Here is a 13,342-nt window from a genome sequence, read left to right as displayed (position 1 = left end):
CGCCTTATCTGAGCATGAACACAGCTGTCCACATCACCTGTCAGATCTTGCACTCACATCTCTTGGCGTTCTTTGCAGCTAACCCTAAAATGAAAAATGCTTATGGCTAGACTTACACTAAACACATTCTTTGGGAAGTCAAGTCATACTGAAGGGGAAATCTGATTCAAGTGCGGGGTTTTAAAGGTCTTTTTTCTCCTAATCCTATCAATATTACAAAGCCTCTTAATGTCTTTCTTATAAAACTTGAGTAGACCAGAAGAAATCTTGGTGAATTGTCGTGAAAACACCCGTCTGTTTTCAAGGGCAAAACAGATTTATTTAAATACGTGTAACTTGAAGGGAATCTAAAACCTTCCGCTCTTCTTTGCGGCCACCATTCTCGAGAGGAACCGAGGAGAAGCCGGGGAACGTGCCCCGCCGGGGAAGCTGCGCTCCTGGACTTCCGGCCGTCCTGGGCGGAAGGGCACGCGCATGCGCGGCCGAAGCGTGGGCGGCTCCCGTTGCCGGGGCGACTGCGCACGCGTGGCTGGTGAGTGGACGGGCAGGGCCCTAGCGTGCGATGGCGTCTGCGCTGCCCTGTGGCCGTGGAGTCGGTTGTGGGTCTTACTCTGTTCAGTGGTGTGTAGGCACTGGCAGGCGAGCTGCAGTCCAGAGGCCTGGGGTTGGTTCCTGGTTGTGCGGCGCGGCGCGGGGCTGACGCCTGTGCTGAGGAGAACCTCGCGCGGACAGGTTCGCGTGGCGGGTGCCTGCCTTCCGGCCGGGCCTGGGCCGTCCTGGGTCTCTGTCCCGGGCATGGACGAACGCCCAGCCAGGCGGTGCTCCAGCGCCTCCTCACAGGGCTCTTGAGGCAGGTGCCTGCTAGGCGCTGTGTGAGAAGTGGGTAAGATGAGCGTCCAGCTCGCCGAGGCAGAGGGGAGGCGGGACCTTGGCTGCGCCCAGGGCAGTGCCGGGCTGGGGAAGGGTAAGGGTTACTAGCCTGGGTGGGGGCACTTACCCGGGAGTGAGGTGTGTGCCCGCCGGTGTCGTGATAGGGGTTGTGTGTACAAGAACGTACAGGTTCGGTCGAGATGACCGCAATAAAGGAATGTAGCTACTAGTAAAGTGAGTCAAATCAATTTTTGGGTTTCCCAGTGCATAAAAGTTATGTTTACACTACACTGTAGTCGATTAAGTGTACAATAATAGCATGTCTGAATACTGTACATGCCTAAATTAAAATTAATGCTTTAACATTTCTAATTATCATCTATCTGATCTTTCAGTGAGTTGTCACCGATCATAGATCAACATAGCATAAAAATAATGAAAAAGTTTGAAACATTGAGAGAATTGCTAAAATATGACACAGAGAAACAAAGTGACCAATACTGTTGGTAAGATGGCTCTGATGGACTTGCTCCTTGCAAGGTTGCCCCAATATGTGCAAAGCCAGTAAAGCAAGGTACCTTAGTATAGCTAACAACTCAACTGCATTGTACATTTATAATCTATATTTCAATGCAGGTTTGCCTTAAACTTTTTAATTTAATTTATTTAATAGCAAGATAAATAGACTTAAAAAGTGAGAGGGAAGAAACCATTGTAGGCAGGGTAACTACATATATAAAAATGAAAAGAAAAAGAAGAATTCTGGCCCTTCTCTGCAGTAAATCAGATTAAGGGTAGAAGCATACAGTAATATGCAAAACGTATTTAGGGAACATCTAGGTCAGTCTTACACATTCACAGAGGGAGGCTCACAAACTAGTCCAGATCCGCTCCCCTCCCCACCATCACCTAAATTTATTGAGGAGCGTTGGATGATTCCTATGTTAATGCTCTTTCCACTGGGTCACACACATCACTTTGACCAAAATACCTAGCGGAAGGCAACCTACCGTGAATGTGTGCCGTGGGGGAGAGAGGGTCTTGCTTTAAGTAAATTTGATATATGGGAATGGAAGAATTTTACACATTTGAAATGGCATGGGATTTACATATTACTTTTTAGGGTTACATTATATTGCGTTGCTTTGTAAAGAAACAAAAAATAACCACAGCCCATTGGGAATTTAAGTACAAAAAAATAATATATTAAAACTAACGTTTATTTAAGTTAGTCTCTAATGTTTATTTCATAAACATTTCGGTTTTTCCCACTTAACAAGAGACTCACTCTTGAACTCAATTTAATAATGTAGGAACCAATCTGTGATTGGAAAATTGCAGGCCTGTGTACTCTACAGTGTCCCTCCTTTGATCTTATCGTCCAACATATGTTTTACTTCTGTTTTTCATAGAAAAATAAATGTTTCCCTCTACCTCACTAGAATATAAGCTCCACGAGGTCAGGATGTTGATTTCCATTACCAAGAACAGTGCTTAGTGTAAGACAGTGCCTCAATAAATATCAATTGAATAGATTTGTATCAGCTTGAACATAAACTTATTTTGGGACCAAATTCCTACTAAAATACAGATTGAACGTTAATTGCCTCTACAGTCATGAAAGTAGACTTTTCCTTACACAGCTCTTTGGAATTCTTTTTTTGTACTTAAAGTCAGCTGGCTTCTTTTTATGGTTTTCACATTTTATCTTTAAATGATTGGCTAATGGCTTTCCAACTGCAATTTGAAAGCCCTTCTCCTCTACAAATGCAGTTATGGAACATGTTTACTAAGAAATAAAAATTCAAATATCCCTGTCTATATCAAGGATATATGTGTGTGCCTGTGTGAATATGTATGGACACACATATATGCATGCATACATACACACGTACTTAGCTTTGTCCTCCAGCTCTCCCAAGCAGTATCATGGTGTAGCTTTGACCAGCAACTGGTTGTACACTTCAGCTCCGCTGGGAGACACTGGATTTTAACAGTTGCCTGATTGTTTTCATGAATGAAAGGAACTCTCAATCCTGAAATAACAAACCCAAATGAAACCTTTTAGTCGTTTGCAGGTCAGTTTGCTGTTTTCTTAGTTCAGCATGCACACAAGCTAATCTTTGGAATTTCTGCTTGGAAATTCACCCCCTGATAGATCCTAGTATGTGTTCCTAAGGATTTATACTATTTGCTTATTGCATTGAACTATAACTACTCATTTCAAGCCTAATGCCACTCCTCAGTGAGACTGCTGCAGACATCTCTGTTGATTAATTTTTATTCTAAATTATAATTTCAAAGTAAATAATCCATCCTGTTTTTAACTCTTACACAACTATACAACAAGCACTTTCTCAAATATAAAAAAAAATTGTCAAACAAAATTCAAATTATCAGTTCAGTGTGCGTATTGTTTTACTGCAGAGTTAGTAGGCAACTCTTTTGAGATTATTTCCAATTTACCTTCAAACATGTAAAAAATCAGTTATTGTACCACTCCGTGCAAGTGCTGTTTCCTCTACCTTGAATTCTTTCTCCTTTCTTTGCCTAAAGAAGAACTTACTCCTTAAATATCTTATTAAAGAATTTAACTTACTCTTTAAACATCTTATTCTTTTGTTTTTTTATTTAAGGTTTCACATGAAAAACATTGTGGTTACTACATTCACCAATATTATCAAGTCACTGCAGCATCCCTGTGCAGTCACTGTCTGTCCATCAGTGTAGTCAGATGACAGAGTCATCACTCGTTTTATCTGTGCTGTGCTGTCTTTCCCGTGACCCTTCCCACACACCTTCCCTTTGGTAACCACTAGTCACTTTTTGGAGTCTGTGAGTCTACTGATGTTTTGTTCCTTCAGTTTTGCTTCGTTGTTATACTCCACAAATGAGGGAAATCATTTGGTACTTGTCTTTCTCCACCTGGCTTATTTCAATGAGCGTAATGCCCTCTAGCTCTATCCATGTTGTTACAAATAGTAAGATTTGTTTTCTTCTTATGACTGAATAATATTCCATTGTGTATATGTACCACATCTTCTTTATCCATTCATCTACTGATAGACACTTACTTTGCTTCCATTTCTTGGCTATTGTAAATAGTGCTGCCATAAACAAAGGGGTGCATCTGTCTTTTAAATCTGAGAACTTGTTTTCTTTGGGTAAATTCCTAGGAGTGGAATTTCTGGAACAAATTGTATTTCTATTTTTAGTGTTTTGAGAAACCTCCATATTGCTTTCAACAATGGTTGAACTAGCATACATTCCCACCAGCAGTGTAGGAGGGTTCCCCTTTCTCCACATCCTCACCAGCATTTGTTGTTCCTTGTCTTTTCAGTGTTAACCCTCCTAATTGGTGTAACATGATATCTCATTGTGGTTTTAATTTGCATTTCCCTGATAATTAGTGGTGTGGAGCATCTTTTCATGTGCCTGTTGGCCATCTGAATTCCTTCTTTGGAGAAGTGTCTCTTCATATCCTCTGCCCATTTTTTAATCAGGTTATTTGTTTTTTGGGTGTTGAGGCATGTGAGTTCTTTATATATTTTGGATGTTAACCCCTTGTTAGATATGTCATCTATGAATATATTCTCCCATACTGTAGGATGCCTTTTTGTTCTAGTGAAGGTGTCCTTTGCTCTACAGAAGCTTTTTACTTTGATATAGTTCCATTTGTTCATTTTTGCTTTTGTTTCCCTTGCCTGAGAAGATGGGTTCAGGAAAAAGTTGCTCATGTTTATATTGAAGATTTTTGCCTATGTTTTCTTCTAAGAGTTTTATGATTTCATGACTTATATTCAGGTCTTTAAACCATTTTGAGTTTACTTTTGTGTATGGGGTTAGACAATAATCCAATTTCATTTTCTTACATGTAGCTGTCCAGTTTTGCCAACACGAGTTGTTGAAGAGCCTATCTTTTCCCATTTTATTTCCATGGCCCCTTTATCATGTATTAATTGACCATACATGCTTGGGTTTATATCTGGGCTCCTATTCTGTTCCATTGATTTATGGTTCTGTTCTTGTGGCAGTACCAAATTGTCTTGATTACTGTGGCTTTATAGTACAGCTTTAAGTCGGGGAGTGTAATGCCCCCAGCTTTATTCTTCCTTCTAAGGATTGATTTGGCTATTTGGGGTCTTTTGTGGTTTCATATAAATTTTAGAACTATTTGTTCTAGTTCATTGAAGAATGCTGTTGTTATTTTGATAGGGATTGCATTGAATCTGTAGATTACTTTAGGCAGAATGGCCATTTTGACACTATTAATACTTCCTATCCAAGAGCATGGGATATATTTCCATTTATTGGTGTCTTCCTTAATTTTTATCTTGAGTTTCTTCTAGTTTTCAGGATATAGGTTTTTCACCTCCTAGGTTAGGTTTATTTCTAGGTGTTTTATTCTTTTTGATGCAATTGTAAATGGAATTGTTTTCTGATTTCTCTTTCTGCTCATTCATTGTTAGTGTATAGGAGTCCAACAGATTTCTGTATATTGGTTTTGTATCCTGCAACTTTGCTGAATTGAGTTGTTAGTTCTAGTAGTTTGGAGTAGATTCTTTAAGGTTCTTTTTTTTTTTTTTTTTTGCTTATTCTTAAAGCTTTTTTTATTTTATCATTTTTATTTGGGTATCATTAATGTACAATTACATGAGCAACATTATGGTTACTAGACTCCCCCTATTATCAAGTCCCCACCACATACCCCATTACAGTCACTGCCCATCAGCTTAGTAAAATACTTAGAATCATTACTTCTCTTTAGGGTTTTTTATGTACAATATGTCATCTGCAAACAGTGACAATTTAACTTCTTCCTTATTAGTCTGGATGCCTTTTATTTCTTTGTGTTGTCTGATTGCCATGGCTAAGACCTCCAGAACTATGTTGAATAAAAGTGGGGAGAGTGGGCATCTTTGTCTTGTTCCTGATTTTAAAGGAAAAGCTTTCAGCTTCTCACTGTTAAGTATGATGTTGGCTGTGGGTTTGTCATATATGGCCTTTATTATGTTGAGGTACTTGCCCTCTATGCCCATTTTGTTGAGAGTTTTTATCACAAGTGGATGTTGAATTTTGTCAAATGCTTTTTCAGCATCTAAGATGATCATGTGATTTTTCTCCTTTTTGTTTATGTGGTGGATGGTGTTGATGGATTTTCAAATAGGGTACCATCCTTGCAACCCTGGAGTAAATCTTACTTAATCATGGTAGATGATCTTTTTGATATATTTTTGAATTTGATTTGCTAATGTTTTGTTGAGTATTTTTACATGTATGTTCATGAGGATATTGGTCTCTAATTTTCTTTTTTTGTGGTGTCTTTGTCTCGTTTTGGTATTAGAGTGATGCTGGTTTCATAGAATGAGTTTGGAAGTATTCCCTCCTCTTCTACTTTTTGGAAAACTTTAAGGAGGATGGGTATTAGGTCTTCACTAAATGTTTGATAAAATTCAGCAGTGAAGCCATCTGATTCAGAGATTTTGTTATTAGGTAGTTTTTTTATTACCAGTTCAATTTTGTTGCTGGTAATTGGTCTGTTCAGATTTTCTATTTTTTTATGGATCAGCCTTGCAAGATTGTATTTTTCTAGAAAGTTGTCCATTTCTTCTAGATTATCCAATTTGTTAGCATATAGTTTTTCATAATATTCTCTAATAATTTTGTATTTCTGTGGTGTCTGTAGTCATTTTTCCTTTCTCATTTCTGATTCTGTCTATGTGTGTAGACTCTTTTTTTCTTGATAAGTTTGGTGAGGGGTTTATCTTATTTTGTTTATTTTCTCAAAGAAACAGCTCTTGCTTTTATTGATTCTTTGTATTGTTTTATTCTTCTCAATTTTATTTATTTATGCTTTGATCTTTATTATGTCCCTCCTTCTACTGACTTTGGGCCTCATTTGTTCTTCCTTTTCTAGTTTCGTTAATTTGGGTTTAGACTGTTCATTTGGGATTGTTCTTCTCTCCTGAGGTAGGCTTGTATTGCGATATACTTCCCTCTTATCATGACCTTTGCTGCATCCCACAGATTTTGCAGTGTTGTGTTGTTGTTGTCATTTGTCTCCATATACTGCTTAATCTCTGTTTTTCCTTGGTCATTGATTTATTGACTATTTAGGAGCATGTTGTTTAGCCTCCATGTGTTTGTGGGCTTTTTTGTTATCCTTTTGTAATTTATTTCTGGTTTCAGACCTTTGTTGTCTGAGAAGCTGGTTGGTACAATTTCAACCTTTTTGAATTTACTGAGGCTCTTTTTTTGTGGCCTAGTATATGATCTGTTCTTGAAAAAGTTCCAAGTGCACTAGATAAGAATTTGTATCCTGGTGTTTTTGGGTGGAGTTATCTATAGATGTCTGTTAGGTCCATCTATTTTAATACGTTGTTCAGTGCCTTTGTGTCCTTACTTATTTTCTGTCTGGTGGATCTGTCCTTTGGATTGATTGGTGTGTTGAAGTCTCCTAAAATGAACGCATTGCATTCTGTTTCCCCCTGTAATTCTGTTAATGTTTCTTGCACATATTTGGGTGGTTCCTTATTGGGTGCATATATATTTATAATGGTTATGTCCTCTTGTTGGACTGACTCCTTTATCATTATGTAATGTCCTTCTTTGTCTCTTGTGACTTTCTTTGTTTTGAAGTCTATTTTGTCTGATTCAGGTACTTCAGCTCCTCCTTTTTTCTCTCTATTATTTGCATGAAATATCTTTTTCCAGCCCTTCACTTTTAGTCTCTGTATGTCTTTGGGTTTGAAATGAGTCTCTTGTAGGTAGCATATAGATGTATCTTGTTTTTTTTTATCCATTCAGTGACTCTGTGTCTTTTGATTAGTGTCTTTTGATTAGTGTGTTCAGACCATTTACATTTAAGGTGATTATTGATAAGTATGTACTTATTGCCATTTCAGGCTTTAGATTTGTGGTTACCAAAGGTCCAAGCTAAACATCCTTACTATCTAACAGTCTAACTAAACTCAGTATGCTAGTACAAACACATTCTGAAGGTTTTTTTTTTTCCTCCTTTTTCTTCCTCCTCCATTCATTATATATCAGATATCATATTCTGTATTCTTTGTGTATCCCTTGACTGACTTAGGGGGTAGTTGATTTGATTTTGCATCTGCTTAGTAATTAATTGTTCTACTTTTTTTACTATGGTTTTATTTCCTCTGGTGACAGTTATTTAGCCTTAGGAACCTTTCCATCTATAAGAGTTCCTCCAAAATACCCTTTAGAGATGGTTTTTGGGAAGTAAATTCCCTCAACTTTTACTTATCTGGAAATTGTTTAATCCCTACTTCAAATGTAAGTGATTATCTTACCTGGTTCGAGGCCCTTTTGCTTCTTGCATGAAATATCTCATGCCACTCCCTTCTGGCCTGTAAGGTTTCTGTTGACAGAACCAGTCTGATGACAGCCTGATTGGTTTTCCTTTGTAGGTGATCTTTTTTCTCTCTCTGCTTTTAATATTCTGTCTTTATCCTTGATCTTTGCTATTTAATTATTATATGTCTTGGTGTTGTCTTCCTTTGGTCCCTTGTGTTAGGAGATCTGTGTACCTCCTTGGCACCTTCCATATTGGGGAGGTTTTCAGCAATTACCTCCTCAAAGACACTTTCTATCCCTTTCCTTCTCTTCTCCTTCTTGTACCACTATAATGTGAATATTGTTCTTTTTGAATTGGTCACACGGTTCTCTCAATATTCTTTAATTCCTAGAGATCCTTTTTTCTCTCAGTGCCTCAGCTGCTTTGTATTCCTCTTCTGTAGTTTCTGTTTCATTTACCATCTCCTCTACTTCATTAATCTGCTTTTAAATCCCTCCATTGTGTTTCATTTCAGGTACTGTATTCTTTAATGATTGGATCTCTTTCCAGAATTCTTGCCTGAGTTCTTGAATATTTTTCTGTACCTCCATTAGCATGTTTATGGTTTTTATTTTGAAATCTCTTTCAGGAAATTAGGTGAGTTCAGTTTCACTTGAGCCTTTTTCTGATGTTTGTGAGATTTTGGTTTGAACTAGGTTCCTTTGACATTTCTTATTTGTAGGTGGCGCCCTCTAGTGCCCAGAAGTTCTACTCTCTGGAGCTGCTGAGCCCCTGGAGCGATGGTGGGGATTGCAGGTTAGGGGTGCTGGTGCCTGTCAAGAGGAAAGAGCTTTTTCCTCCTTCTTGGCTGCAGTACCTGCATCCACTGTGAGGGCCAGTGGGCTGAGCATGCAGGGAGAAGCCTCTATGCTTTGCACTTGTAGCTGCCATAGGCAGGGTCACCCTCTGGCTGACCTGGTACAATGGTGGGGTCAACCGGTTTGCGAGCCTGTGCCAGCCAGGAGAATGGGGCAGCAGGCTGCATATTGCAGTGGGGGGGGGGGGGGCCTCCTAGCTGTGTAGCCTGCCAGGGGGATGGAGCGCCTGAATTTCCTGAAAGTTCCCAACCTGCTGGGCAGAGTGCACCCAGAAAATTTTGTCCACCTGTCCTTTCTCCTGAGCAGCAAGCTGTGTGCAATCCTTGCCCCTTTCTCAGCCCTCTCACTGTCAGGAAGTCTCTCAGACTGCCCGCCTTTCCTTTGTCCCAGAGTGGCCGGTTGTGGATATGTGTTTTCCACAAGCAGCTGGAATCTCAGTATCTCCAAATATTCTGCCTGTCTTAACGTTCCAAGTCCACTAATCTCCAGAGCACCATGTAATGTAGGCTTGTGCTCCTCAGAGCATATCTCCAGGGCTGGGTGTTCAGCAGTCCCAGGCCTCCACCTGTTCTCTGCTCCATTTCTCTTCTTCCTGCTGGTGAGCTGGGGGTGGGGAAGGGCTTGGGTCCCTCCAGATCACGGCTTTGATACTTTACCCTTTTCCTTGAGTTCTGCTGTTTTCCTGCAGGTGTAGGCAGTCTGCTGCAGCACTCTTTCCTGTTGCTCTTTCTGGATTTGATGTATTTGCTATATTTTTCATATTATATGTAGTTTCAGGAGGAGTTTTCTTTCTCACCTCTCATGCTGCCATCTTTAAGCCTCTCAGCATTTTTGTTCTCTTTGCATAATTATATCTAGTTTAATTATACTGTGGTCTGGGAAGGTGCTTGATGCAATTTCAATCTTTTTGAATTTCTACTTGGTAATTAGTTGGTCTACTACCTTTACTGTGGGTTTATTTTCACTTGTGAAAGGTATTTTGCCTTAGGAACATTTCCATTTACAGCATTCTGTTTAACATATCCAGTACTGCTGGCTTAGTGGCATTGAAATTCTTCAACTTTTGTTTATCTTAAAATTGTTTAATCCCTGCTTCAAATTTAAATGATAGTCTTGCCTGGTAGAGCATTTTTATGTGGAGGTCCTTCTGTTTCATTCCATTAAATATGTGAAGCCTCTCCTTTCTGGCCTGTAAAGTTTGCTGAGAAGTCTGCTGATAACCTGAAGGGATTTCCTTTATAAGTAATCTTTTTTCTCTCTCTCACTGCTGTCAGTACTCTCATCTTACCCTTAAGCTTTGCCATTTTAGTTATTATATGTCTTGGTGTTGTCTTGCTGGGGTTCTTTTTGTTAAGGGCTCCCTGAGCTTCTGTGGCCTGAGTGTCTATTTCTTCCCCAGTTTGGGGGGGAAGTTTTCAACAATTATTTCCTCAAAGAGACTTTCTATCCCTTTGTCTCTTCTCCTTCTGTTATTCATATTATGTGAATATTGGATTGGTCATACAGGTCTCTTATTATTCTTTCATTCCTAGGGATCCTTTTTTCTCTGTTTTTCGGCTTCATTGTTTTCCTCTTCCCCAATTTTCATTTCATTCTCAGTTTTTTCAGCCTGCACTAATCTACTCTTAAACACTTCTGTTGTATGTTTCATTTCAGATACTGTATTCTTCACCTCAGAATGGCTCTTTTTCAGGTCTTCTGTGTCTTTGTTGAATTCCTCCCTGAGATCTTGAATATTTTTCTGTAGATCTGTGAGCATTTCATGACTTTTACTTTGAAATCTTTATCAAGCTTGGTGAATTCTGTTTCATTTAGCCCTCTTTCTGGTTTCTTGTCTTGTAGTTTTGTTTGGAACATCTTTCTCTGCCTCCTCATTTTGTCAAAGTTTCGCTGTTTCTTCCTTTGTGCCTCTGCTGTGCTTCCCGGACTGTAGAGTACGCTTTATGAAGGAGTCATCCTCTGGCACCCAGAAGCTCAAGACTCTTTACTCACCAGCTGTTGGCTTGCAGTGGGTAGGGCCACCTTTCTTTCTGGCTTTTGTGGTGTTCTGAGTCTGGGTGGGAAGTTTGCTTTGGCTGCGCCTTTGTGATCAGCACAGAAGTCTCTGCTGGAATCATGGTGGGTGGGGCCTCCCTCTTCCTGGCCTGCAGCAATGGCTGGGCTGCAGGGTTAATGGGATGGATGGGTGGATGTGTGGCTCTGCCCAGTACCGATGCTCAGCACCAGGCTTGGACACCTGCTGTGAGGAGGGAGCTCTTGGGGCTGTCTTCTGCAGGCACGTACCTTCCTAGTTGGCTAAAATGGAGCTGAGAAAGCAGATGAGGCTCCCTCGGCCTGCCAGTCAGCAAAGTCTGACCCTACTTCTGGACCAGGTAGGTTGTCTGCCTGCAGTGTGCCCAGAGAGGAGTCTTGGGGCTACATTGCCAACAAGGTGGATGGAGCATCTGGGGCTCCCTAGAGTTCCTGACCTGTTGGGCCAAGGGCTGGCTGCGGAGGAATCATCCACCTGCCCTTTCTCCTGAGAAGAGAGCTCCGTCCAACACCCACCCCTCTGGAACCTCTCCCATTGCTGGGAAGTCTTTCAAACTGCCCACTTTGCTTTTGTCTCAGGGACCAGTGGAGCAAGACCATTTTCTACAAGCCCCTGAGATCTCAGCCTCCCCAAGGGTTCCACCTGTCCTTGGTGTCCAGGCCCACTAATTACCAGAATGCTATGTAACTCCCAGAGTACATGTCCAGGGCCGGGTGTTCTGCAGTCCTGGGCCCCTATCCCCTCCCTGCTCTGTTCCCATTTCTCCTGCCTGTGGTCTGGTGCTGAGGGAGGGCTTGGGTCCTTCAGGATTGCAGCTTCGCCACTTTACCCTTTTCTGTGAGGTATTCTCTTCCTCCCCAGATGTAGGTAGTCTGTTTTGCAGTCTTTCAGGTTGTTTTTGGGTTTAGTTGTATTTGCTGTATTTTTGTGTTTTATGTGTTTTTGGGAGGAGGTTTCTGTCTTTCCTTCCTTCTCTGCCATCTTTTTCTCCCAGAATTGAGACCATCTTTTATAATTCATTATTATGAAATAAATCATTTTGATGTTCTCAAAATAAACATACTGTTAGTGTATAATCCAGCATCATTCTCCTGGGCATTTACCTCAGAGAAATGAAAATTTGTGTCTATACAAAGACCTCTAAATGAATGCTCATAGCAGCACCATTTGTAATTATCTAAAATTGGAAATGATCAAGATGTCTTTTAGTGGGTTAATGGTTAAGTAAAGTCTGGCCATTCCATGGATTACTACTGAGCAATACAAAGGACTGAACTATTGATACACACATAACAACTTGGGTGAATCTCAAGGGAACTATGCTGGGAGAAAAAAAAGCCAATTAAAGGTTATGTAACAAGTGATTACATTTATGTAAAATTCTTTAAGTAACAAAATTATTGAAATGGAGTTCAGATTAGTGTTTTCCAGCTATTAGGAAATGGGGTCAGGGATAGGAAGGATGGGTGTGACTCTAGGGATATCCAGGAAATCCTTGTGGTGCTGTATCTTTTCTGCTGTGGTAGTTACACATATCTGTTCATGTGGTAGCATTACATAGCATTACAGTTATAGACAAATCTATTCATATGATAACATCACATAGAACTACACAGACACACAAACAAGCACACATAAAACATGTAAGCTGTGATTGGGGTCTGTAGATTGTACTAAGGTCAATTTCCTGGTTTTGTAATATATGGAAGATATTACCACTGAGGGAAAATAGGTGAAGGACACATAGACCTCTCTGAATTATTTTTTCTCCTTCCTGTCAATCTATAAATATTTCAAAATAGTAATTTAGGAACGAGAATTGGTCAGAAAGTAAGGAATTTTCTTAAGCCCATATTGTTAGATTCCTTTCTTTCCCAAAAAAATTTCCTTTGGAAAAGAATCCAACAGCTCACAAGATAACTTTACAGAATTTATTTATTAGCTACAATAGCCAATAATAACTGTTATTATCATTATATTTCATTCCAAAAGGAGGGTATGCCAATTTGTTACCCAAATCAGAGAATGTACCAATACCACCACACTCATACCAGCACTGCCATTCTTTTGGTTTACATTTCATCTTTACTCTTATTTTGACCATCTGTTTCCCATACTCAGGATATATAAGCTAGCCAAAATACCAGTAAATCGTTTAATGTCATGATTTGTTTGATGTATATATAATTAAGTTTTATTAATTTGGGGAAAAAACATGTAAAATCTGTATGCAGATGTTCATAGTAGCCTAAATCTTAA

At 39.8% G+C, this 13,342-nt stretch overlaps 1 protein-coding gene across 8 annotated transcripts in view; it reads left to right on the top strand.

Annotated features, from left to right (window-relative positions):
• Nucleotides 1-428: 428 nt before the first annotated feature.
• The window catches only part of EEF1AKMT1 (EEF1A lysine methyltransferase 1), a 30,243-nt gene continuing 17,329 nt past the window's right edge, over nucleotides 429-13,342 (top strand). Inside the window, exon 1 of one of the 8 annotated variants that reach the window (XM_017655422.3) lies at nucleotides 429-532. The gene's annotated coding sequence lies outside the window, so the exon portion shown is untranslated. The other 7 variants (XM_037017198.2, XM_017655421.3, XM_017655420.3 and 4 more) reach the window with 7 other exon arrangements.

Source organism: Manis javanica, chromosome 1 (genome assembly GCF_040802235.1).
Source record: "Manis javanica isolate MJ-LG chromosome 1, MJ_LKY, whole genome shotgun sequence".
In the NCBI taxonomy this organism is placed as follows: domain Eukaryota; kingdom Metazoa; phylum Chordata; class Mammalia; order Pholidota; family Manidae; genus Manis; species Manis javanica.
Note: the sequence above shows the minus strand (reverse complement) of the source record. Positions and strands in the feature narration are given on the sequence as shown.